This window comes from Xiphias gladius, chromosome 21 (assembly GCF_016859285.1).
Source record: "Xiphias gladius isolate SHS-SW01 ecotype Sanya breed wild chromosome 21, ASM1685928v1, whole genome shotgun sequence".
Lineage (NCBI taxonomy): Eukaryota > Metazoa > Chordata > Actinopteri > Istiophoriformes > Xiphiidae > Xiphias > Xiphias gladius.
This window is the reverse complement of record NC_053420.1, coordinates 6,519,394-6,546,650: the sequence shown is the minus strand read 5'-3', so window position 1 is coordinate 6,546,650 and position 27,257 is coordinate 6,519,394. Positions and strand designations below refer to the sequence as shown.

Sequence of the window (27,257 nt, the reverse complement as noted above, 5' to 3'; positions counted from 1 at the left end):
AAGAGTGAGACCAGGAATGCAGGAGACCACACCCATATCTGCAGTCATGTGACCAGGGTGGAAAAAGGAAATCCCCACACTGCAGAGAGAGGAGGCAGAGGTCTGGACTCACTGTGGAGCGACAGACACCCACACAAACACACGCAACTCGAACCCAGGAATCATCTCCACACACACAAACAGACACACACAAACACACAATGCTGTTTGTCTCAGGTCAGTGTGTTAATGATGCTTTCAGATAATGACACAGTATGGCCAGTTCCTGAAGACCATCTTAGAATTCTGAACACACATACGACTCACATACGTTGTCGTGGATAGGCCAGAGAAAAGAGCATTGAGTAATCCGAGTTTGAATGCGTTTTTTGAACATCAGTAGGGGTGTGTTCAGGCCACAGCTGGGTGTTAAGTTGCCTTATAAGTACAACTTTGCCATGTTGAATATCAGCCTCACACTGGGAGGAGGTGTGGGCTCATCTTGATGATAAATCCATTAATGACAGCCTCGCCTTTCTGCTTCTTGATTAGTTGAGGCCCAAACATTACTGGCATCCGTCTGACTGAGCACTGATGAGTTGGTGTCAGCGTTAGTTCAGGGTTCAACTGGTGTCTCAAACACTCTCACTCAAACAGGCCTGATGTTGACTCTACCGTGTTAGTGTGATACAGTTTGAGATCACTCATTGCTGTATGAAAATAAAACGACTCTCCAACAAACATCCGCGAACATACACTGAGGCTGTAAATACGTCTGAAGACCTATCAATGTGCTCCCAGATCAGCAAATATGAGCAGAGATTTGTACGTATGGATCTGTGTGTACAAGTCTTAAAGACCATCTTCAGTGAGGCATGATCAGTAAGACTCACAATATGAACCAGGAGAAACTCTGAGAGTTCAAACCTTCTGATTTAAGTGGGCTTTAACTATTTTTGTGTTTTGCATTCAAAGCACAACAAGCTGAAAAAAAATCCTAAACTCTAAGCAGATGAAAACACCACATCATCGCATCTCTGTGCTGAACTGCTTTTATTTTCTGACCGCAAAAAACACAGAGTTCGGAGGAATATTACCACAGTGGTTTGAGCTTTTTCAGATTTGCGAAAAACAGCAAGTCTGCCTCTGACACACTATCAGCTGCCTTAAAAAGATGCTGATGTGTGACAGAAGGATGGAGATGACATGGATGAACCTGTGGAAACAGAATTTAATCTGTTCAGCGGGAAAGACAAGTGACATACATCTAAAACACTACTATTAAATATATTTTAAAAAGCTCAGCGTGCATTGACCATGAAAGCTGTGTGAAAACACACCAGCACACACACACACCAACACACACACACACACACACACACACACACACACACACACACACACACACACACACACACACAAAATTGTTTCACTATTGGTGGGGACTGGGGACTGACTAATCCATTCCCCTTACCCCCTACCTCAACCTAATCAAAAAAAAAATAAACCCCCAACCCTAACCCCAACCCTAACCTAAACCTAATTCTAACCTGAAACCCTCAAACAGCCCTTTGAAGGTGTTAGGACCTCACAATGATGGTTTCAAACCAATATTTGTCCACACAACCATAGTTTGACGTGTACACACACACACACACACACACACACACACACACACACACACACACACACACACACACACACACACACACACACACACACACACACACACACACACACACACCCTCTATGGCTCCATGCAGAAAGCTCATTCCTGGGATTCCTGACTGACTGGTTGGATGATTGGACACTTTAGACAACCTGAGTGAGGCCCCACATTGTATTGTACTGCTGTGTGTGTGTGTGTGTGTGTGTGTGTGTGTGTGTGTGTGTGTGTGTGTGTGTGTGTGTGCGTGTGTGCATGTAGGTGTGTGTGACAGAGAATGTGTACAGTGTTAATAGTGCATCTCATTACTTTTCTGTGTCAGAGATAAAGCTCAACTATCGTCTGTCTTCATTCCTTCCAGCCAGGTGGCCAAAATCCTATGGTTTTCTGTGCATCTTACCACCTAGAGCTTTTATTTCTTAACACGCCAAGTTACTGCTTCTAAACAGGTTAAAATCTGTCATTTATTGCAACGATGTTAACTCAAGTCCAAATTATACTTTACCCATCCAAGTGGCCACAAGGGTCCATGAGATGTCAATGTTGTCTACCATGTCCACCAAGGTCTGTGTTTACCATCCATATGTAGCCCAAACATCATGACCACATGGACCAACACAACGTACATGTGAACACATTTGGCTATGCCAACAACCAATGTAGAATACTATCAGCGTCTGATTGGGATATTATTGAAAATGATAGTAATTCTATTTTATCATTCAGTGTATATGAGTCAAATAAATCACTGATGTTTCGTGCAACACACTTAACATTATCTGAAGATGAACTCTTTGTTGCACTGCTACAGGTCACAGAATACGGTGCAACATCAGTGGTAAGCTGAGGCCCAGCACGCCTCCTCCTCATCTTATCAAAAATGCCGCAAGTTCGTATTTCAACGTCTGACGGTAGATATTTAAACAAAGAACTTGTCGTTCCCCTCTTTGTCGTGAGAACCCTCCCACAAATATTATATTTTGCAGTTGTTTCATTGACATTGGAACTTTCAATCTGGTCCACCATATTTGTTGAGTTATCACGTGTTTGTTTACATTATTAGTCTTTCTAATCTTTGCTGATGCCTGTAGTGTCACAGAAAGGCAAAAGAGACAGAAAACATCAATGAAAGATTGAATTAGGGATGTGTTGGCCACAGACCTTAACGAATCTGAGTATTTTACCAACTGGGACCTGGATCAGAATGGAACCAGCTATTGGAATCACCCCCAGCTGTGTGTGTGACTGCCTGTTGACAATGAATCCCTGCCATTAGGTGAAGTGAGTGGTCACAGTCAAGGCAGAGAGACAACAAAGTGGAGGGAGAGACACTGCCGCTCAGCTCCCATGGAGATAGTTTAGATTAGAACTAATGATTGTGGGTTTTATTTCAGTTACCAGCTGTTATGATATGACCAGAAGTCCATACGTTGGTCATACGATAACAACTAAATCATCCCTATGACAACTGAGCAAACCCCACCCACTTATGAAGGCCACCAAATGAAGCTGAAAGCGTTGGAAAAAACAGGTAAATTGAATATTTGATCACTAAAAATTAGCTAATTATTTTAGCGGTTATGATTCAAATAGGTCTGGTGCTGCGCTCAAATAACCGAGCAAATCAAAGCTTAGTAGGTGGAGAGCCTGAAAAATGGCCTCAAAATGCAGCTGCACAGGTTGTTGTAGGTCGACTTACAGAAATCCTAAGACATCTCTAACCTTGAATCGACATATTTCTTTGACCAACACAACAAAGGCTGAATTAACTGGTCCTAGTAACCGCTACCACTTCTTACAGCTTCTGCGTCAACTGAAAATGATGTCAACAGCAAACATACGTCAGTCGCCGCACAGACTGATGACTGGAAAGAAAAGAAATACACGTTCAGCCTGATTATCAGCATATAATTGGGTCACAATCTCAGCCATCTCGAGCACGAATAATCTGTAGTTTGTGTGTTTGTCATTAATGACTGTGGCTGATGAGTAGCGGCGTCAGCAGTTGTCAGGTGTTTTCTGGGCTGACCTCACTACCAGAGGACCATGTTTACTGTACGCGCTTCTGAACTCTGCACCAACGAACACTGCGACTTCTCGATACCTGCACACATTAGATCCAACCACTGTAACAGATCTAACCATTTTTAAAAATGTGGGTATTTTTCTGTGAACGCTGGTAAAATGATGAGTGTGCTAGACTTGAGATAGAGTCATCCACATGTACGCTGAGAGTGTGTTTTAACGTTGCGTGTTTATGTGAGTGTATGTGTTTGCGTTCATCTTCAACAGTAAACACTGCTGGAATGATGGTACGGAACCGCTGAAGAGAGCAGAGGTATTGGTGCACTATGTGGCCAAAAGTATACGGACAGCCCTGTTCACATACTGGCGATATCTCACATGGCGTTTTCACAGCAGAAATGTAATAAATGTGCTTTTTGACTGAACGACTGCTCATGGGCTCTAGTAGCCAGCAGACTTACATTATAGTTTTCAAATAGTGTGGCTTTGGTCCAATTTATTCTTCTCTCCCTCATCCTCATCCTACAGCTTCAGAGAAGGGGCGATGGAGGTGTGGTTGGAGGCCAAGAGTCCTCCACAGCTCCATATCCCTCTTCAACTCGTAAGCACTCTTTATTTGATAGTCCACACCTAGTTTTGAGCAATCCAGTCGTATCGAAGGTTATATTTGACTTAGCTAACGGTGACATTACACAAGATAAAGAAGCTGCCACTTCACTATGACTAATAATGCAGTATAAAACGGTATATAAAACAATACTTTGCTTCCAACTTTGAGTCAAAGGTTTGTTTTCGGCCCTTTCTTGTTTCAATATGACTATGCCACCGTGCACAAACCCAAGTCCATGAAGAAATGTTTTTTGGACGCACGCAGTCTGTAGACTGACGGCAAGAAGAATCGCTCCTTCTATTTTGTTGTATTTGGCTGAACAACATGAAAAAGTAAAAAAAAAATGCTGTGTGATACTGCTTTACAAAAATAGAACTATGGATGGGAAATAATCAGTACATACACACGGTGCACAAAACGAGCGTCCAATTTACTTGTCTGCAGACTTGGACAGATGAAGAACTTTACTTCACGCGAACCACTGCAGACCCTTTCGGACATGCTAACGTGGAAACCATGAATTGACCTCAATGCTTCTGGGGCTGAAGGGGAATAAATTCCTGTACCAAGGTTCCAAAGTCTGGTGGAAAACCTGAAACCAGAGGAGTGGAGGCTAGCACCAGGTTAATGTCCATGGTTTTGGAAACAGATGTTGACCTCTATCACACGTGGCTGCAATGTTCATGTTTTCAAATAGCTTTGGTCATTTACTGTGTGATAATGACTCTGCAAAAATTGTGAGCAATTTACTAAGCTCAAGCAAAATGATTTTAAGTATTAGTATTTATAAAAAATAAAATTGCAAAAGACCGCTCCAGGTTGATCTTTCATCCTCTCGTTGTTCTGTAAGGGAACCCTCAGAGTCAAACTATTTACCATGAATCATACATATATTCATGGTCCTCCTCCTATTCCCGCTCTGACCTATGTGCTGTTTGAAGGGGAACTCCTTTGAAGTGCGTCAGCATCTGTGCAATAAAGACACTCCTAACGTGTTCCAACAGCTAACGAGCTCCACAGGGCTGTAAGAGTGGGTCCTGCCTTTGATATGGCACCAGGTGACAGTACCTGCAGCTGGGGTTGGAGCCAGCTGACCTCCTCTGGGCTGCATACTAACAGGTGGAGTCCCGAAACCGAAAACCCTCTGCGGCTTAAATCAAAGGGATTTAGACTGATCATCACTTCTTACTGGAAATCCTGAGGAGTGAGCCATAACTGTTACTGCTATACAGCCATATTAGTACAGCACCATCAGTACGGAGAAAGGTACTGGCCCATTTAACTTCTGTTCTATGAACATTCATGTCAATTGAAGCCTGCAGATGGCTGAATTCAACCATGCATTTCCTGTTTCTGTGTGATCTCTGTCACCTTACCAGCCACAGTCTGTGATCACTCTCCTCAGTATTTATTTTTTTGCTAGAGCAGCTACTTTAAAAGAAAAAAATCAAGGACAAACAAATTTAAACTAACATGGTTCTTTCAAATTAATTTGGACACAACCCCTCGTAACTTAGCCTAAAATACATTGTGGCTGCAGATTTCCCCATTCATTTCTATGAGGAACAGGAAGGGGACATATTTGCTGTGGGTCATGATTTGATCCCGCCTGATCAGTCTGATTGAAATTTATAACTACCCCAAGGTTCTCCAATATCCAGCCAGTTTGAGAGGGGGAGTGGGACTGACCTCTCGTTCAGTGGACATGCATTTTAGGAACACCACCACTGGAGGACAAGGTATAGCCTTTTGCAGTTACACACCAAGAATTTCCATTTTACATTTCAAACATCAAAGAAAAAAGAGAGAAAGTTCAAATTCAAATAAAAAGGGACCACCCCTATTTATGACCCACATCAGAACAAAAACCTAATGTGATGCACATTATTTAGGTTTGGGAGCTTGAGGAATTTCAGTGCATTTTAACAGTCAATATCGTTCTACCTGAGGCAGTTAACGTTACATTAAACATCAAATAAAATGGGCAGAGCACCAACACTTGAGGGCATTTGGAGCAATCTTGTCTGGATTTTAAATTGGACCAACTGAGAAAAGCCTGAAATGGTTTTATATTACAATTACAGAGACCAGAACAAAGCAGATTTGCAGAAGTAAGTGACAGAAAGCCATGGCATGCCAATGAGACATGGAGAATGGCTCTAGCATTTTAGATAACAGCAGTTGTCTGCAGCTCGTTGATAAGCAGGACACACCCAGTGGGACACGCCAGCATTTTCCTCACGAGGTAAATGGTGAAGAAGAAGAAGAAGAAGAAGAAGAAGCTAAAACGTATGACAGCACAGGGCTGCAAACATCCTGACGAGACAGCAAAAAGAGACAACATATCCGACAAGTCAAACTTCACGCCCGGCCCCTTCCTCGTGACGTCAGGGAGTTCATGGCTCAACATGCTATAGATACCAGAGGGGTCAGGATCAGTGGCGTGTAAGGGCTTGACAAGTGCAGAATAAAGTGTGTACAGACATATTCATCAACTTTACATTTCACTTTGCCTCTAAACTTCAGTGTTTCCATGTAAAAAACATGTCAGGTGACCTCGGTGTCATTGTGACATTATATTACAACAGGTATCAGGTGTCACCAGGAGAAGCTTCATTTGTTATGGACAAGTTATTTTGGAACTGATCCAGGTTGACTCCCAACAGTAAAGCTACACTTGCACACTTAACCTCTGAATGCATATGAATGGAATAGAGCAAATAATGACTTTTTTTTTGACATTTTTATTATTTATTAACCTGACAATTATTTTCTCAATTAATAGATAATTCCTTTGGTCTATAAAATGTTGGAAAATTGTGAAACATGTCCATCACAGTTTCCCAGAGTCCAAGCTGACAACATCAAAAATCTTGTGTTACCAAAAACCCAAATCAGAGGATTTTGGCTTTTTTGCTTTAAAAAATGACCTAAACCATTATACAATTATTAAAACGTATGCAACCTAATTTTCTGTCGATCAACTAATCAATTAATCACCAATGAATTTGCTGCAGCTCTAGAATGGAATATCTCCATGAGCATTTTCATCATTATCATGATGGTTCAGACAAATTAGGCGAAGGAAAAATATCCCAATAGCCAGACTAAAGTTCCATTTAGTTTCTCTTCATCATTCGGTCTGACATCATGTTTATGTTTTTGTTTTTTGGTCAAACATAATGGGTGTTTTTACCATGCACTGTACTGGGAGCACTGGGAGCAGTCAGCATGTTCCTGTTCTCAACCAGCGGATCAACGTCTGCGGATGATCAGATTTAAAGTCGCTGTGTTTTTGCTATTTATCGAGAGCGAAGTGTTGAGGTGTCAGGACGGCAATCAGTTTCTTTCCTTCCTCCTTTGCTTTGTTTTATGTTCCATGGCCTGCCATCAGTCTTGCTCTCAGTCCCACCTTTGCGCAGCTGAGTATAAAAAACACACGCACAGAAACACAAAGACCTGGAACCTGAGTCATAAGAGTCTGCAGTCACCACCAACTGCAGCTAACAGCCTGCAGGTTATACACGTTACTGCAGAAGAGCCAACAGATGCACTTATCTCCCCTCTTCACTTAACTTTATTCACACAAATGTCTCCTCGTGTCTTTTGACAATAACTGAAGAGCAGTTATTGTCCGTGAGCGTCTGTTTGTCCACAATGGTCACCAGTTTTCAGTTTGAGTTTGAGCTGTGTCATCGTGAATTTTTAAACGTCAGGCCATGTCAGGCCGTGGCACCCTAGCATGAACAACTGAAGAGCCAGTAAACCAGACGACAACAACTTAACATCAGTCTTATACAGGGCTTCCCACATTGTATTATAGCAGCGGAAATAAGGTAAAATAAACTGCTCCAGTAACATTGAAAGATACTGTTAGACCTTCTTGAAATATAATATCAAGATTCATGGGAAACAAGCAGAGCTGCTACATCAAATATCACCAGAAATCAACTATTCCACGAGTTAGTGAATGAATAGTGTTGCAATGTTGAGAGAGAAGAAAAAACCTTGAGTGTTTTTACAAGTTGAGAAATGTAAAGACAACTGTAGAAATGTGTGAGGAAAAACTTCTCCACCTCTTCTGACCTGTTTACTCCAGGAAACCCTGAAGTGAGTCATATTTCATTATGCACCGATTTAGATGCCACATCGGGCATCTACATAAATATATCAAGAAAGAAATGTTCTCTTCCCTGCTGGCTGAAAAGCAGCAGCCATAACTGAGTGTATCAGACCTCTGTGTAACTGAGGAGATAAAAAAACAAAGTAGGGAGAAATAGTCTGAAGGGGTCAAAACTCCAGCAAGACTTTTAGCATTAAGAACTTTATTGTGGACCATCACATTGATCCTCCATCAACGTGTCAGAAGAGCTAGAACAACAGAGGAGTTAGCAGAGAAAAGGACGTGTTTACACAGGGGTTGGAAAGATTGACTGTTGACTGTGGCCATGTGTGTGTGAGTTTAAAAAGAGTATTAATTATGCAGAGTATAATTAATGAGTCCTGCTAAAAAGAGCAGGAAATACAGCACAGGCTATAAGGAATATATTTAAAGCAGCATTTTTCCTGTCAATTAGTGGAATGAATAAAAGTACCTGTTTAAAAAGGTCTACATCAGAGTATTGGAGTCATTATGACCATTATTCATCAGTACAGTGGAAGTCCATCATCTAGCTCTATCTCAGGAGAGTTCTGGAAGAAGACAGAGAATCCATCTTATTGACTGATTCTGCTGCAGCCTCGCACTGCAGACAGAAACATCTTTTAGTTTAATGTCCTTAAAGTCCAGAAGTCACTCTGAGACGTTCAGGCAGCAGACGCACCGTTGTAACTGTCTGGAGGAACGTCACCAGTGGAACCTCTCTCAGCCTGTCTCCACTGCAGAGACTTATCGAAACATAACATACCCCATCAGCCTATATTTGTTTACAATAATATCTCAAATGGCACCTTTAGAAATATGGAGTTCCTGTATGCAATCTACCCATGGATGTACAGTCAGCTATCACTGGATTAGGTCGATACTGAAGAAAACTTGAAAATGTGATGATTCTCAGGCAAGTTCATGTTTTCTATAATTTCTAAGCAGATTTAGGGATGTTAATGATGGACATTGGAGGTATCTTTGGAAAGTGTAAGTCACACTGAATTAAAAATGTGTCATGTCTGTGTGTTCACATATGGCCAAGTTAGGGTGCTGAGAAGCAGTACTGTAACTTTTGATGCCAATTGCAGCAATTGGGCTGTAAGGAAGTGCCTCCATGAAGCAACTGTTTATCATGTTGGTAATTGGGCCAAATTTGCTGGACAAACTATAACAACTAACGTCCTGTTTCCCACATCCCCTTTACCTGTCCCTTTCACCTCACACAGTATCTTTACCTCACGTCTCTCCCTTTCCACCCTGTCTTCATCTCTTCAGTTTGAAAACCTCTGGTACATGTACCCATTTTCTCCAAATCGGCTAATTTGCCACTGTTCTCCGCCTGCTTTGAGAGTGAGTTCTTAGAACTAAATTTGGGCCCTGCTCAGGAGGTGATAGTTAACCCATGTTCCAGCTACTGTCATGGGTTGGTGGCACTGGTGTCAATCATGATTCATCAGATAGTCTGACCTGGGATCTTTGTTGCATGTCATTTCCCGTGTCTACTTAATGTGCAAGACAGTTGACCAAGACTTATAAAAGCCCTGCACCAGATGCAAGGTTGTCATTGTTATGCATTTACACAAAATACAGGTAACCATGTACAGCTATGAACTATCAGTACCAGATGCTTAGATAAAGCAGAGCAGCGAGATCCAGTTTAATACTAAATTTCAGCACAGGTAGAGCAGAAAACTCAGCACACCAATTCATCTGTTCCTGCTGTTTGTTTTTAGGCAATGGTGGGAACAATGTCATCTGGTAACTAATGACATGATGATTCAGCCCAGCAGGTGATTGAGTGACGGATCACATTGTACGTTCACTTCCCAGATGTTAATCAGAGCAGCACTTTGCAATGTTGGGAAAAGAAAGCCTAATATTTTGGGGGCATTTAATGCATTTATAAAAAAATAAAGAGATGACAGGAAATGAGGACAGGCAGAGGTGGGGAACGATATGCTACAAAGATCCCAGGTCAGACTCAAATCAGGGACGTTGTGGTTCATGGTCAGTGCCTTAAATCCCTGGGCCACCAGGCACCCTGTCACTACAGCATTTGTTCAGCTTTGGTCACAACACCCTGTTGTCTGGGAACCATTGGGACGGTCTCTCCCACTGCTGCACTTTTAATGATGTACATTTGAAATGTTCCTGTTTGTAAAATACAGTAGAAACAAGGAAGATTTTTACTGGGGTCTGCACCAAACAAGCTTGTTCCCTTACGTCTGGAGAATATGATTTTTAGACCAGGGACTCTCTGTAGCACCTAAAGGCTTCATTTATAATGGTATGCTGTGAAACATTTTACCTTTAATCAAAAAACTGCAGCTCTTATGATTTGGATATTGCACTTGGCCATATTGCGATTTCGATAATATTTCAATTTATTGTTCAGCCCTAATGTATTCTTTGATATGGCATAACAAAACCAAAAAACCTAATCTGACTATTAGTCAACTACTACATTCTTGAGTCCTAAACCGCTCCACTTTGCAAAAAATTTGTTAGGACATTTTTTCCCCCCTATTGTGCAGAGAAACAACCCCAATAGCCATCAGCCTCTTCCAGTCCTCAGCAGTGAGACAGCACATTACTCAGCCTCAGATGACTGTTGGTGAAGCATCTTGTGACTGAGAGCAGAGTGGAAAAAAAGCTTCACAGTCTGCTGTTTGTTGGGCTGAAAACCACTGGGACAATGTGACACCGAACATTCCTGGGTTTCATGAAAAAGTAACTGTTCAAGCAGACAGAGTGAAGAGAGAATCTGAATGCAGAAAACACAAGCCGCCATTCATTTCAATGGGTTGGAGGAGTTTATCTCACAGTCCAATCGGAGAGCAGGAAGATTGTTTGGAGGAATGTGATGTGAGGAGTCAGTCATCAGTTTCTGTATTAGTATGAGGATCTACAGCAAGTACATCATAAAGACAGCATGTGTCAGATGGTATCAACCAGAGCTGTGCAGGGGGTACCTATTCTAAGTGCTGGTTATGGAAAAAAAAAAAAAACAACAAAAAATTGATTTACAGGTAAAAATGAACAGGATGCAGCTGGCCATGGGCACATAGGAAAAAAAAAGAAAAGAAAGTAATGTTTTGGTGTTCATCAGCAGAGGTAAATTTCATATAGTAGATTTAGACATTTTCTGCACTCTTTGTCGGAAAGTCATTTTGAAACTTTGCATGGATGAAATAAATTTTAGCGCCCGACCGATATATCAGTGCATCAGTAATAGATTAATCCACTTGTTGTTTGAGCATTACATTTAATTTGATTTCTCCTTTCAGCACTTAAGCACCAACTGCCACCTAACTGCCACAGAAATACATTTTCAGAGCTAAACATTCTTTTATCCAAAGCCGCATACATTTGTCTCAATACCAACACAGACATCAGGAGAAATCTGGGGTTCACTGTCTGGCTCTGGGCAATATTGTCCTAGATATTATGTTTAAATACAACAAATTTGCCACACCAAATGTGCTTTGTAGGAAATGTCGTTGCGACCAGATTAAGTTTTCTATTACCGTGATGAGGATTGCTGTTGATTTACGTACAAGTCGCAAATATGCTGATACTGAACGTGTCAGTAAAATGTTCACGGACAACACATTTGTTTTCCACCAAAATATCTGACCTTGCAGAACAATATCCACCATCCAATATCCAATATTGTAGTGACTAAAGGAGTATTAAACGTTTTTATGGTTATGTTTAGACACTCACAAGTTAAAGTTGGGGAAAGATCCTGGTCTGGTTTAACACAGAAAAAGTTCACAGTGACTTCAGACACAACGTGTTTATTTACATTTAACCAAAACCACGATCTTTCCCTTACCTAAACCAAAGCGCTTTTGTTGTCTAAACCTAAGCACAGACGGGGCTGTGGATGCAAATCCCCGGTCTCTGATCTGATAGTTGTGTGCTTTGTACGCCCGCCATCCACCTCAACCACCTCCTGGCAACTCTGCTGCAACGCTGCATCTGAACATAATCCAACCAGGTCACTTTGACACCAAAAGGTATTGTGAAAACAGTTTAGCAGTATATGAACGTTATTTCTAGGAAAAAGGGTTGCTCAGGGACACTGCAACACCTAGACACGAGGTGCTGGGGCTCAAACCACCAACCCTGCAACCTACCGACTACCTGTTCTACCACCTTAGCTACAGCCGCCATTTTCACCAGAACATTTTAGTCTGGACACATAACACCATTTCTACCTTTTCTAGCTCCCCACATGCTGATTTAAGCAGAACACAACAATATGACACATTCAAAGGTCACATGAAAACATGCATGTGTGTGAAGCCATGCATGATTGGACACACGGCTCTCATGTGCCTCTCCTTCACCCTCTAATGCTCTTTTTTTTTTTTCTTCGGGTGAACTTTGAAATGAAAAGCCACCTCAGTTTCATTGAGCACATGATCTCACAGAGCTGAGGCCAAAGGCTCTCTGACTGTACTGAGAGTCAAACAGAATAACAGGTCAGAAGAACAAACCTCCAGATCTGATTCTGGCCCTCAGAGTCAGAAGTCACTGAGTTATAATGACCATCAGCGTTCAGGAAAATCAAGCGAAACAGCGGAGAACAATATTTTTGTACCAAAGTTGAGGTTTTTCAAAACAGCAGAGGAGCAAGCAGGTCCCTGTTCCTCTCTGATGTTTTTTGTTTTGTTATAACACATTTCATCTTTTCAGTGTCTTGGCTCCGAGAGCAAAGTGTGTGTTAAGATCTGACTTGTGTGTTTCTGTGTGTACACACCGTGATGAATGGCTGCATGCTGACTGTTCAGTCACCCTGGCCAAACAGAGCCACGCCCAGTGTCTACAACACAAACACTGCATTCCACCGACCCTGCTCTCGCTGCACAGACCACAGACCAGGACCAGGAATGAGATCTGAGTAGGACTGAGACCTGGTAGACAGAGGTAGTGTGTCTGTCGCAGAGTTCCCTGTTGCCAGCTAGGCAGCACACTGAGGGGAGGACAGAAAACAAACCGCAGCAGGGACTCTCTGCAGCGTCGGCAGTCTGAACAGGAACCAGGACTGAATGGCAGCAGGGTTTCCCCACAGAACTTTTTGACCACTTTTGGCAATGTTTTAAAATCATGTAGGAACGCCTGAACAACAGTCAAACTCTTTAAATAAACAGCATATATGGTATTTATTTTTAACAATGTTACAAGGTTTCCAACGCATCTGAAATGTACTTGGGGGGTGAGGAGGTTCCCTGAAAAATACATAATACTTTAAAAATCAGTCAGCATTAGGGATGTGTATCTCCCCTTGTCTTCAATACGTATCTAAACGCATGATCCATTAGCCGATACCAAAACAACAGATTCATTTGCAACTATACAATACACTGGGATTCAGAGTAGATTTGATAATATTGGATATTATTAATATTGATTAAGCTCTGATTCAATAAGATAAGATTTACTCTTGTTCATAAATGAAACTGTGTTGTGTTGAGTAACTTTTTAACCAGTCTCCCAGGAGGAGGATGTTTTCAATAAAATGCTAAATGGTCAGTATCATCCATCATAATTTGGTAGACACTTTATGACATCAGTTATTGCCTCTAAACCAGAGGAGATGGGGCCAGGAGGGAGTAAAATAAGCTGATAATGCGAGCAAGACTCATTTTGGGTTGACTTTTATTGTCTGTAACTTTACTGTCATTGCACGTCACTTTTTTTAGGGGATTTTTTGAGGTTTGTGGATCGAAATGCAGATTTTAATGACACCCTGGCCTGAATTTTATACAGCATTTGGGTCAGATCTGTGGTTGTGTCTCAATGTATCATCATCTCATTATCAATGTGTTTACTAGATGATAGCTTAAAACAATCGCCTGGCCTTTCTTGTGTGATGCTGAATCACTGCTGGTTTATATTTCATAAAAATTTAATAATTTCTTCTGATATTGACGTAGATGCGGTTTATTTAAGGTGGGGTGGGGCACTTACACTGTAAAACACTGTGGGAAACCCTGAGAGATAGGTTACTGTTAGATATATAGAAGACAAAGAAATCACTCTGTCCACTGTCTAAAGTCGTGACACACACACACACACACACGCACACACAAACACACACTCAGCCCTTGTTGGCTTTGTGAATAGGGAAGTGAAATCCTGACTGTTGCCAACACAACATGAGGAAACCATCAAGCCTCCACTTCCTTTTGGCTCTCCATCCGCCCTCCATCTGCTCACTTCCTCCTCTGACCAACGCCTTTTACTGACTGTCTCTGAGTGGACACAATCACTGGCTCGCACGTGAACGCAACAACAAACACAAACACAAACACAAACACACACACACACACACACACACACACACACACATCCCTACAGTCTATGAGAAACCCCAAACTCATAGACTGTAAAAAACATCACTGAGTACAAGTCTTAGTGGGACTTGGTCCTGCCCGTGAATAATGTGTGTCTTTATGTCTTTATGTGTTCCGATCTCATGTTTTTCAATCTTTTCTGACACAAATAAAATAAAAGAAATAGTCAGCAATTTCGCTCATTTTCCGCGATGTAGCAGGGTTGGGCAATATGGCGATTTTCCCCGTGAGGTAATATAAATTTCTCAGCTATCAGATTTTGCAACACATTTCACACTGTTGTATCCTTCCCTTTAACATCTCTTAGTGTATCAGGTCATTGTAGACACTGTTAGAAATCAATGAGCAGGACTACTCAATGGTGATATTGGAATTTTATGTAGTTTTTGGAATAATGTGACAATGTGCTTTGAAATGTCAACTTTTAATTTGCTGGATGACTCATCATTTTCCCAGTTGAATTTACAGGAAATTTAATTTTTTTTAAATGATTTTTAAAAAATTATATATATCACAATATATGCTGATCTAAAATTGCATATAGTTTTATCCATAATGCCTCCTAAAATGTAGAAACCGTGATTTGATGATGAAAGATGTTCATCTCCAATTTTTCTTATCCTGTTTGGACATGATTGACAATGTTTGGACCACGGACGGTCTTCTCCGAGTAAAGGTGGGATTTTGAGAACACCTTTATATACAGACAGTTTGCGATGATCACCAATAAACTAACATTGAGGACAGTGTGCCCAGCCTTTAATGCTCAGGAGTGCTCATCGAAAACCACAGGAATGACACAACACTAAAGAGCAACATGAAATGTAAAGAGAGAGAGAGATTTAGATTAAAACCACTTAGAATTCTTATAAAAATGTAAGTTTAGACATTGATGAAATAATATACCACTATTTGAGTCGGTTCACTTGCAGCTCTGCACTGTGTGTTTCAATCCTGGCAGCTTGTTGGTAAAAAGCTCTCTGTTCTCTGATACACTCTTTCTCCTGCAGCATTCCTCTCTTTACTCTTTCATCTTTATCAGTTGTTAACATGCTGCAGAGGGATACCCAGTAAGCTGCCAGCATTTAACACACACACACAAACACGGTGGACTACAGAGTCTGCAGGAACATCGATCCAACAGCTGCTCAGTCCTTGAGCTGAGTCAGTTCACTGCAGTCTGTTTAATATATGATATATAACATTGAACGATTGGGGACTTTCAGTCAGCGAGCAGTTGCTGTCGCTGCCTCCACTGCTTCTGATGTAAACATGACGCTGAGTGTGCCAATGAGGTAGCCTCCCTCTCTTATCATGCCACTGCCACTTTCGTTGATAACTTTGTCGCTGCCATCTGAGTTGATGGAGGTTAAACTTTCGAACTTGCTGTGGGACCATGGCAACCACAGAAATCATACAGAGGAAAATGAAGCAGGAGTTGATTTTACTGGTGTCTGAGTTCTCTGATTACTAGTATATACCTCTTCAGAAGCAGAGAATAAACAGATCCATCAACAAAAACATCGGATTCATGGTTTGATTATGCAAGCGGAATCGATTAACAGTTTATTATTTAGCTAAACTTGCTATATTAATGATTTCATATAACCATTTCCTCTACTTTAGGCCCGCTCTGTTTGGCTACGTGAACAGATTACTGAAGGTGAATAATAGCAGTTTGCAGCATATGGCACAGGTCGTTTGCAGGATATAAGGTGGCCACGCAGAGTTTTGCCCTGCTGCCACCTAATCAATGAACATAAGACTGACATGGTGAGGTGGCAATGTTAAACTGGATTTATACTTTGCACAAGGGGTTCAATTTACAATGTGATTTACAGTTCAGCGTTGGACTTCACCCACTGATATGGCCACCATGACACTGGAAAGTTCTATGATATGTGATTAGTCTGTTTAATTATATTCCCCGCAGTATATACAGTCTTATGTTCACTATGTGATACAAGGAAGGTCCACCATGTTTAAGTCCCGAATATGTTCCAGACTGTTAAGTTGTTTTTTTCACTGTGATCAAGAGTGGTGAGCAGAAGGTTTGCAGTGGAGAACCCCTTGCTAGATGAGCCCTAACATGCCTCATGTTGTATTCATGCTGACCAATAACTGCCAGAATCAGAAATTTAGAGGAGAACACACAGTCAATCACAGTTCTTGTGGTCCCCAAGTGGGATCTCTGTAGCCGCCGTAGCTCCCATCTACTGTTACATTTTTTAAGAGGGGCACTTCAGCTACAGCGGCTACTTACATAGGCTCCAAAACTACAGCGTGTAATGCACAAGTATAAATCCAGCCTAACAGCTTGCTGTTTGAAAGCACATTTGCTGACATTGGAACACTGAGACTTTGAGAGACTCTGAGAGACTCTGAGATTTCTCAGGTTTAATTTGGAGTACCCTAAAACATGCATTTATATCTGGTTATTTTATCCATAAACTGTTTCTCTCTCTCTTTTATAATATATATATATATATATATATATATATATATATATATAAAAGTAATATATATATATATATATATATATATATATATAAAAACTGAATTCTGATTCAGTTTGCATTCAGCTCCCAGTTCCCCAAAATATCCGGATCTGTTAAGCTCCAATGCTAATCTTTTATCAAACTTTTTATCTCTACTCACTATAGTATTAGCAAAGAGCAATGTACATTCTAGGTAGCAGCTTGTCATTTTTAGCCAGCGGTGACCGTCGCTTTCCTTGTCACTGGCAGCCGATTTAATCAGCAGTAGATTATTAATGTTAATTAAATAACGGATAAGATAAATTTTAGGTTGGTGGTTAACATTCCTTCTGCAGCTGGTGTCTGTACTCAAAAAGAAAGGACTTTATAGCACCACTCTATAACCATGATGGTATTTGTCAATTTCAGGAGAATCCCTCAGTTAAACTTTTGTGCATATGACAGTGGTTTTCATTTACAATGTTATAGCTGTGAATCAGGACCTAAAGTATTTGGATTCCGATAATCAATCAAAATTCCATATCTACTGCTGCTCATCTTGTTTTCAGGTTAGAGCTACAGGTTGTCACCATTAATTAGGCTACCAATAAAAACTCCAATGTGTCTGGTTTCTACGCCAACAAAGGAGCCTGCAAAACAAAACTCAATCTTTTGAGTTTTAGTTATTAATTACTGTAGTTAATTGCCAATGATGAAAGCTGAACCTAACTAGATTTGTTAAAATGTTATTGAACACCAACCCTCGTCAACACACAAATGCCGCAAGTGTAGGTAGAGAGAGAGAGAGAGAGACTTTGATTCGGTTCATGCTTTTTAAAAAGTCTTAAGGAAGATGCTGTTGTTGAATGTCCATCCCACAACTCAAGCCGTCCTGTCTGTCACACACAAACACGAACTCCCACATTCCCACCCACAGAACAGAGAGAGAGATGTTATGTAAGCATGTGTCAGGAGGACACTCTCAGATGGTCCAGTTACAATCCCCAATCCTGCTGACACCTCCTCAAACATCTGTGTGAATATTCCCCAAAGGCAATTGCAGAGTGGACCCGGAGCAATGAGGGGTCCCCTTGACAATCATTACCACTGAGGAGGCTGACAACACAACAATGGGAATCCATTATGGTCTCTCGTCTTGGAGTCCATTATTCCCTTCTATCATTTCCACTGACCAGATGGGCAAATGTCAGGTGTGTTTGAATCCACCTCCATGCTTTAAAGTGTGTTTGTTGTCAGTTTTAATCCATGGGTAGGTTAGTTTCACCAGTCAGTTAACTGCTAAATGAGCCTGAAGCATCATTGCTGTTGCTATGGTTACCTGCACTTTAACATACTGTACGTCATGCAGAACTGAACAGGTCAGAAAATTTCATGTGTGGCACATTTGGCTGGTGTATGTGAGATGGCGTGAAAGGAAGACCAGTCTGAATTTGTCAAACCACTCGGCCTTGGGTTGGGCCGCAGACTTCTGATACTTAAAGCCAGCCTGCCAGCCAATCAGAAATCAGAAATCAATTTTCCTTGGTCATAATATACACTAAATTCACAAATGGAAGAACTAAGAGCCCTTAAAGCACTAATTCCATCAGTAGGGTTTCACCTTTTAAGGTAAATACTCTTTTACTAAAAAATGTATTCTATTCACTTTTACTTCACTTTTTTCTAAATCTGTTAAGCTACCATCAATGAACCCAAACACTACCTGCAGGTGTTTCACATTAAAATAACACTTTAAACTCTTTTTATAATACTTGATAATATTTATTCACAAAGTACAGAATATCTTTCGAAGGGGTGTCTAACATGACTTGCATTAAAAACAGGAAGCACATCTGGAATATCCTGCTTAGCCTGCTGCCACCGCAACCCAACTCCAAATAAGCAGAAGAAAAAGAATGAATGAATGAACGAAAGAATGCATTAAAAACCTACCAGGAAAAGAAGGGATTATGCCACATCTGTGGAAGTGTTGAGTTTCATTTCAGTTTACTACCAAATTAAGAAACAGCAAAGTAGGAGTGAATGGAAATCATTTATGAATGAGAACAGTATTTGTGTTAAAAGAGAAGTGTTTCCAGCTGAGAGGTGAGTATGACATGACTGTTGTTGTACAACAAGTAAACACGGAGAAAGTGTTGAGTTTGCATCAATAAGTAATTAAAACAGGAGTAGATTAGAAATGGAGAGGCTTCTCACTAAAGTATGATCGAGTACATTTTTAAAACAGGGGAAATTAAAAATCAGTGCCTATCTCTAACGTTAGCCTGTTTCTAATAAAGACCTGTGATGGAGATAAAATAAGAAATTAAACCTGTTGATACCGATGTTACACAAACCCTTACATGATCCTGCAGTGTACCATAAACACTTTGTTTAAGGATTTAGGATTAATCAATTAACAGACAGAATTAACTGATAATGATCATAGCCATTAGTTGCAGCTATGATAAGCATCATCTCATATGACATGTCTCCATGTCCACAGTCGATCGTGTTAGAAATTTTATTCATATTTTAATAGTTACGTTTCTGTTTAATTCTTGTTTGTTGCATATTTTGTGTTGTTATCTGTCTGTTTTTTGTCTGTAACTCATCTTGGCCAGGAGACTCTTGAAAAAAAAGCAAGGCTTTCCAGGTTAAATTTAAAAATTAATAACAAATAAAAACATTGCACACAGCTGTACTCCTGCAGTTTCTCCATTACAGTGGGGTGAACTCTTTTTCTGCCAACAGAATTATAAAATAATTATAAAGGACAAAAGCCCCTCTTATAACCACAAACACTGAGGTTCTGCTGAGGAGGGACCATCCATATCTAAAATATAGGACTGAGCATCTCACAGCTGCACTGCGTCCATTAATAATTGATGTGGACTTACATAAGAGACAAAGTGTGCGCTGCTGGATCTGGTTCACGGGCAGGGATTCCGTCTGCGGAGGGGTTTCCACATTTCACTGAATTTTAAAAACCTCCATCCACATCAGTGTAACGGACGGTGTGCTCGGTCGCTTTCTTTTGTCCCTGCTGTGAATGATACCATGCTCTGGCTGCTACAGGAGCATGAGGATCTGCAGGTGTAGGACTGAATGGTGCTGTCACAGTCATGGTGTCCAACAGACTAGGGTTGGGCAAAATGACGATATAACAGTGAGGCTGTGCACATTTGTCAGCCGTCACAGATTTTGCCGTAACATTTATACTAAATTATCTATCTTTTTAATGTCCATATAGCAATATTGGATTTACTGGATTTTTGGATTGCTTTGATTAAGTACTAGGATTTTACAGGTATTTAATTAATTGGAAAAACCACATTTCCAGAAAATGTACTGTATCTTAATATATATTAATGTTTAGGCTGCAACTAATGATTATTTCAGTTATCAATAAATCAGCATTTTATTTTCTTGATTAATCAATTAATCGTTTAGTCTACAAAAAGTCAGAAAATAGAAAAAAAAAATGTCCATCGCAATCATCCAGATCTAGGGTCCAAGCTGATGTCACGATTGCTGTAAATTAATTTCCTGTCAAACACCTATGTCTTTAAGCTCTAATTCATATCACTGTATGAAATGATGCATAAATGTGATGGATCCTTATTACCTACCCCTCATTCAGGCAATTCTGTAATTAGCTACTGAATTTTACAAAGTGTTTATTCACTGCAGACGTAAAATTTCAAGCTCAAGCTCTTCAGATGTAAAACATGAAATTTTTCCTCAGGACTCGTGTATAAAAAAACTGTCAGAAAAAACGTAAAAGCAACATGGCAAAAACCCGAGGGCAATAAAAGATCAGAGTTTGTTCAAGTGCATCTAACAGATTCAAAATAAAAAATGACAAGGTACTATTATTATACTTTGGTTTTTGTAAATGGTCCCTGATACCTACATGTAAGACAAAAATTCATACTGTCAGACTGTAAACAGCAACATGAGCATCACAGTTCAACAGTTAAACCACCATAAAATTACACAAGACTCCAACAGTTCAGCAGTGAGAGAGGAAACTGGTCTTCTGCCTCGGGGTGACTCAGATCATTCTGATCTGTAAATCAGGCCCCAGAGGGTTTGGACTCGATCCGGGGTCTGAAGAACTGGATCACTGACATCAAAGTAACACACTTGTTTGCAGCCTGATTGTCAGTGTAGCAGGTCGGTCTGAGGTGCCAACATTTCAAACCCACTTTCCCTAACAACCACATACGCATTAAAAACACAGCTAGGGTTCATGTGCTTTAGTTCCATGTGGTGCATTTGGTAGCTGGATAACAACAAAACATCTCCATCTGCAGTGATGAACAGCAGGTGAAACACAAGAACATCCATGATAGGCTGACTGGACATTTCAACAACCAGACAGACACCGAAATAAACACTAGACCTTAATCATCTCCATTTTTCTGCTTGTTTCTGAAAAACACTTTCGGGGGAAATGTAGGAACATCACTGCTATTCAATGAAGTTGAGAAAAAAAAAACACCTGATACAACACTTTAGAAAAGATTAAACGTCATTAATGCTCAGTGGGGAGAGCAGTTTGATCATCCACAAAGAAAAGACCATTTAAAAATCAAAATAAAACCTTCTTCAGTAAAGAATCTGACTGATCTCTATAAATAAACCACAATTAGATATCAGATCTATTCTTCTTTTTGCTGCTGAAGGAGCCTCTACCTCCTGCAGGACGTTAACAGGACAGACACACTGAGTCAGCATCCATCTGATCCTGTGGTCATCAGGACCGCAGCAGCCGCTTCTGACACAGACAGAGCAGTCATCTGTCTGTAGGTAAACCCGACTGTGTCCTCAGCTGGGAGGAGGTCACGGTTGAGGTTGGAAAGACAATATTCATCGGAGTGAATTATTATCAGACAATATTCATTAGGATAATATCAGACGCAGGCCATAGCCAGCACCATCCATCCAATTATTATCTATACCTATCCATTATCCTGTTAGGCTATCACCGAGTTCACCTGGACAGGTTGCCAGTCTATCACAGAGCGGACTTGTATAGCATAAAACTGTCATATAAAAACTGGTATTCAAATTATGGTTGAGTCTCAAATGACAGCCCAGGGTGTGGCCAGCACCGACAAATACTGGCCTGGTGAAAAAACATTCAAGGGTGGAATTACCTGCAGCCAACTAAATGCTTCACATGGTAGATTCAGTATGACACACACTTTGACAGCAGCAATACCTCAGCATACACTCAACATGTCCTGCAGTTCTCCAACCTGAAGTCCCACATAGGTCGTTTGTCTCCTGTGTTACAGTTCAGTGTTTTCATCCACCCCTACCTCATCCATACACGGACTTTGTCGCTCTATTGCAACGTCACCTGACGTCCTCCTTTGCTCCCGACATAGTTACTACGGCCACTACAAGTCTCTGTCCCTTTAACATAAACATGTCGTTTTGGGGCATTTGCTGAAACGACTGGTCCTCTTTCACACAACCAATAGATGTTGCTTAACAATAAAATGTAACTATGCGTCATAACAAGCCACTCGCACAAACAGCCTATGGGGCCTTTTTTTTCTATGGGAGGAAAGTCTCAATTTTACCATTGAGCTGGAAAGCTGAAGAGCCTGGAGTGAAAACCACACCCATCCAACACAAAACAGCACTACGCCAGTCTCCTTTTGGTTTTGGAGCACACCCACTCATCACTTATGATTGTAACTGGAAACATTTATATGCTAACATCAGGAATTTTCCCACAGTGTGGTATGCTGGAATCAGTCTAATCCAGGCTGTAGGTAAGCAAACGTACATGGGTCTCGTTCGTAGCATGTTCGTGTCTGTGTTTATTTTATACTTGGGTATAACGTACACGTCCGCTAGGAAGCAGTGTCACGTTTGGCAAACCGCAATGTATAGAAAACGTCGAAGAAATCAGGAAACACAAATCAATTTCACCCGGAGGGCAGTATAAATAAACCACTACATCTGTGAGACAAACAAGAAAGAGTTTGGATTAATCAGAGTAATCGCACATGTCAGTAATAGGACGGGCAACAATATTTAGTGCCTTATAAGAGGAATTTAGTTTACTTTGCTCTGCTAGAAGCTCAATTGTGGCAGTACTCTGCTGAAAAGTGCATGCAAACTCTGAAAGAAAAAATATACAGAAAGCGTCACGACACGATGCTGGATCTAACAGTCCGTTCGCTTGACATGCAGGTCCAAAACCCCGCGTTGTTCTTTTCGTAGGTTCGCAAGGACGTTTATGCGTATCTCGATGGAAGCAGAATTCTAGCTTTATCTGCAGCACTGCAATACAAGTATTTTCATTATCAATTACTCTGGTCATTATTTCCGCAACTAATTGAGTACTCAAACAAAGATGTCAAATATAGTTTAAGTAGAGCACTAGGTGATGCCGTTAAACTAATGTCTTGTTTGTTTTGACCTACAGTCCAAAGCCCAAGGATATTCAGTTTACAGTGATATAAAAGTGAAAAAAGCAGCAAATCCTCACACTGGAGAAGTTGGAACTGGTGAATCTTTGGGATTTTTGCTTGAAAAATGACTTTTACAATGAACTGATTGTTGCCAATTATTTTTCTGTCAATCAACTAATGGTTAATCAACTAATCTTTTCAGCTCTAGTTAACTCAGCCGTGGACCACCTCGCCTCCAGTAAAGACCCCCTCTGCTAACTTCATTAAAAAAAAAAATCAATATACTTTCATTAAAATTAAACTGTTAACCTTCAGGGAACTAAAACAGAGGAGCCATTTCACAGAGCAACCGCCATCAGTTTAGCTGCTGTTCAGGTCGTCATCTATCAACTAATTATAACACGAGACAAGATGCATCAAGATTTGGGTGCCAGACCACCTCAGCTGAACCACTTCATGAAGGGAACCCCTGTCATAGGATTGTGCAAAATTTTAATACACTGTCCTGTGAAGAAACTTGCACATTGAAAATCACTTGTACTGATCTGATTAAAATCCATCTCTGAATTTTACCCGATGAAGTTCCGAGAAAACGCATTAATTATGTGAGAGTTTTTGAGCCAATGCATCTGTCAATAAGACTTTGAGGTGTGCAAGAAGTTTGTGGTATTTCTAATCACTCCACGAGGTTTATGAAATTGAGTTTTTACGTGGCCCTGTCGGGTCTCGGCGCCCATACAGATCCTACAAATAAGATCAATGCATCACTAATCATTTGCTTTCCCCCTTAAATTCAAATGGCTATAAAGCGATTTGGAAGATTTTGGAAGCAAAGCACAGACCCGTGGACCAACGGCTGGTGAAATATCGTGGATTCATTAGTGAAAGAGAAGCACATTGGATCAAAAGAAGCCATTTTCACTTAATGATCCAGCAAAAAACAAAAAACAGTCACCTTGCCATTGCTCCCCTCAGCATCATCTCAAATTTAACCTTCTTCTCTGGACGGGCGTCAAAGTTTTCCTTGCCACTGATGTTCTTTGCAAAGAGCTTCTCTGTTTAGATGAAATAGCAGCACTGGAAAACAGAAGGAGCAATGCCCTCGTTTGGAGGTCACAAGCTGAGGAGGAGTCACCATGAGCCAAGATGCGGGATCCCCCCTCCTTTCTAACGCAATAAGGCAGGACACACCCAGTTTAGAGGGCTTGGGGGGGGGGGTGGCGGTGAAATGAGAGGAGAGGAGGAAAAAGAAGCAGAGCTGCTGCTGCTCATCCGCCCATCTTAGCAGATGACGTAAGGACAGTTCTTCGCAAGCTGAACGCCCGTTAATTAAAATTAAACAGATAAATAAATAAATAAATAAAAACGAGCTCGGTAAAGATTTTTTTTTTTTTTTTTTTAATTTTCTTCCCCGCCGTCGTTCACGGCCGCCCCGTCCATTATGTGACAGCCTGGAAAGCAGAAGTAGTACTTACAGCGTGAGTGCTAAATGTGGGGAAACCGCTCCAACAAGCTGAACAAGCTCAGTCCGAAGGCGCCGCATTCATGGCAACAGTGCGAGGACGCCAGTCGTGCCAGAAACACATTTTAATGTCACAACGGGAGCAACCGCCGCAGCAACCGGTGTCCACTGAGAGAAAAAAAAAAAAAAAACCGGCACGTTGTTATTATCGAGTTACCCGAGGCTGTGTAATTTCCGGATGACAAAGGGCTCGTTTGGATACCAAGGGGAAATATCAAACGGAAAACAAAACATTGCAGGCAAGAGACTATGAGCAAACTGTTTCCAGACACTCGGAGACATCCGCGGGCGGTCAGACTCCTGCCTCTTAGCCCCTGCAACGGTCGATACGTGCCGTTCCGTCGCCCGGGGAGACCCCCTCACAACGGCGCCATGCAGAATCTGACCATTTTAATTACAGTTCCCCGTTAGGCATCGAAATGTTAGGTTTTGATACACCTTAAAACCCCGCTCAGACCCTACAGGAACCGCTCTTCCCTTCGGCACGCCTCCACTCCTAGGAAAACATCACGTTTTACTAAAATGACAACTTTACCAACTGATACGCACTCACGGTCTCCCGACTGGAAAACATACAGCGCTGGGTGACAGGCTACTAACGAGTACTGCGTACAAAGACTAAAAGTTGACCTCTTATCAGAATCGAGTCCTTTTCGATTCACCACGGGTGTATTCGATCCCAGACGATCGCACAATGCCGCGGCGCATGTTTTTACAGGCGTTTCGGTTTGTCAAAAAGCGATGTTTAAGTTGGTGCTTAACGTCCACATTTTTGAACGTAGACTTGTGACAGCGCTGACTGCAGTCGAAAGAAAGGCACGTATTGGGGCTGTAACCTAGCTAACTGTCGGGACGTTTGACGATAAGAAACGGGTAGAAAGCGTGCCTCGGAGGGGGGGGGGGTGGTTGCGAGACACTGCTGAGATTAATTTCGCAGAAAATACAATAAAATGGGGGTTATAGTGTCCCTGGACAGGGTGGTTGTGCATTCGCACCTGTGGAAAATCCCGAATTCGCCTGTAGTTGCTAATAAGTGGGTGTCAAGGTAAAGAAACAGCAGTTGTGAACGTTACCCGGATGCTAAGCAGTGCGGACAAGCGGGGACGCGACAGACTCCTTAAAAACACGTTAAAAATTTCACTTTAGCGGTGCCCGGAAGACGAACGATGTTACGTTCCGTGTCCTTGGGCCACAAGTGAACTGGAAGAAAGCGGGCTCGTGTGCGAGTAAAGTTTAAAAAAAACCAAAAACCAAAAAAACCAAAAACCAAAAAAAAAAAAACCAGAGAGAACAGACGTTACCTCTTCTCCGGGGATCCTCGTCCAAATCACGTCCTGTGGTTGTGTTGTTGAGGCGAGCGGCGTCTTCTGTTCAGAGGGGTTTGTCCATTTCCCAGCAGGGCTCCAAGTTGACAACTGCAGCGGTGAAAAAATGATTGACGGGCCGGCTTCTGGGGGGCAAGGGAAAGAAAAAAGAAAAAAAAAAAGAAAGAAAGAAAGAGAGAAAGAAAGAAATCTTCAACGTCCCTTTGTTCCGACCTTTACGCCAGTTTATTTCACAGTAAATACATTCATAGGAGCGTCGGCTCTGGTCCCTGCAGCGGCAGCCCCGAGGAAGGAACACAGACCAGACCCGGATTCAGTCAGAAATCAATCCGTTAAAAGGGGAAAACAAACTCCCCCCCTCTCGCCTGAAATAAAAAGCAGAGGAGGGAAAGGCTCTGATAACAAAGAGCAGATCCAGTAAATGAGCACTGGTACTGGGTGTGTGTGTGTGTGTGTGTGTGTGTGTCTGTATGTGTGTGTTGTAGAGCGGTGGGTGGGACTGGGGGCTGGGGAGGGGTGTTGGGAACGGGAGGGGAGGGGAGGGGAGGGGAGGGGGTCCGGCACATTCAAACAGGACCAGAGAAAAGACCCGACGTCCGGATCAGCGTCTTCGCCTGGCGAGCTGGCGAACTGAGTGAGGGACGTGAACTGGTGCCGGTGGAGACCGCGAGAGAGGGAGGGACCAGCCCGGGATTACCCTAGTT

At 41.6% G+C, this 27,257-nt stretch overlaps 1 protein-coding gene across 2 annotated transcripts in view; it reads right to left on the bottom strand.

Moving 5' to 3' along the window:
• Positions 1-27,030, bottom strand: part of LOC120783271 (plasma membrane calcium-transporting ATPase 1-like) — a 103,894-nt gene extending 76,864 nt beyond the window's left edge. Inside the window, exon 1 of one of the 2 annotated variants that reach the window (XM_040116142.1) lies at positions 26,530-27,030. The gene's annotated coding sequence lies outside the window, so the exon portion shown is untranslated. Of the gene's footprint in view, positions 1-25,181; positions 25,286-26,529 lie in introns of those variants that run through there. The other variant, XM_040116143.1, reaches the window with a different exon arrangement.
• Between the last annotated feature and the right edge of the window lie 227 nt (positions 27,031-27,257).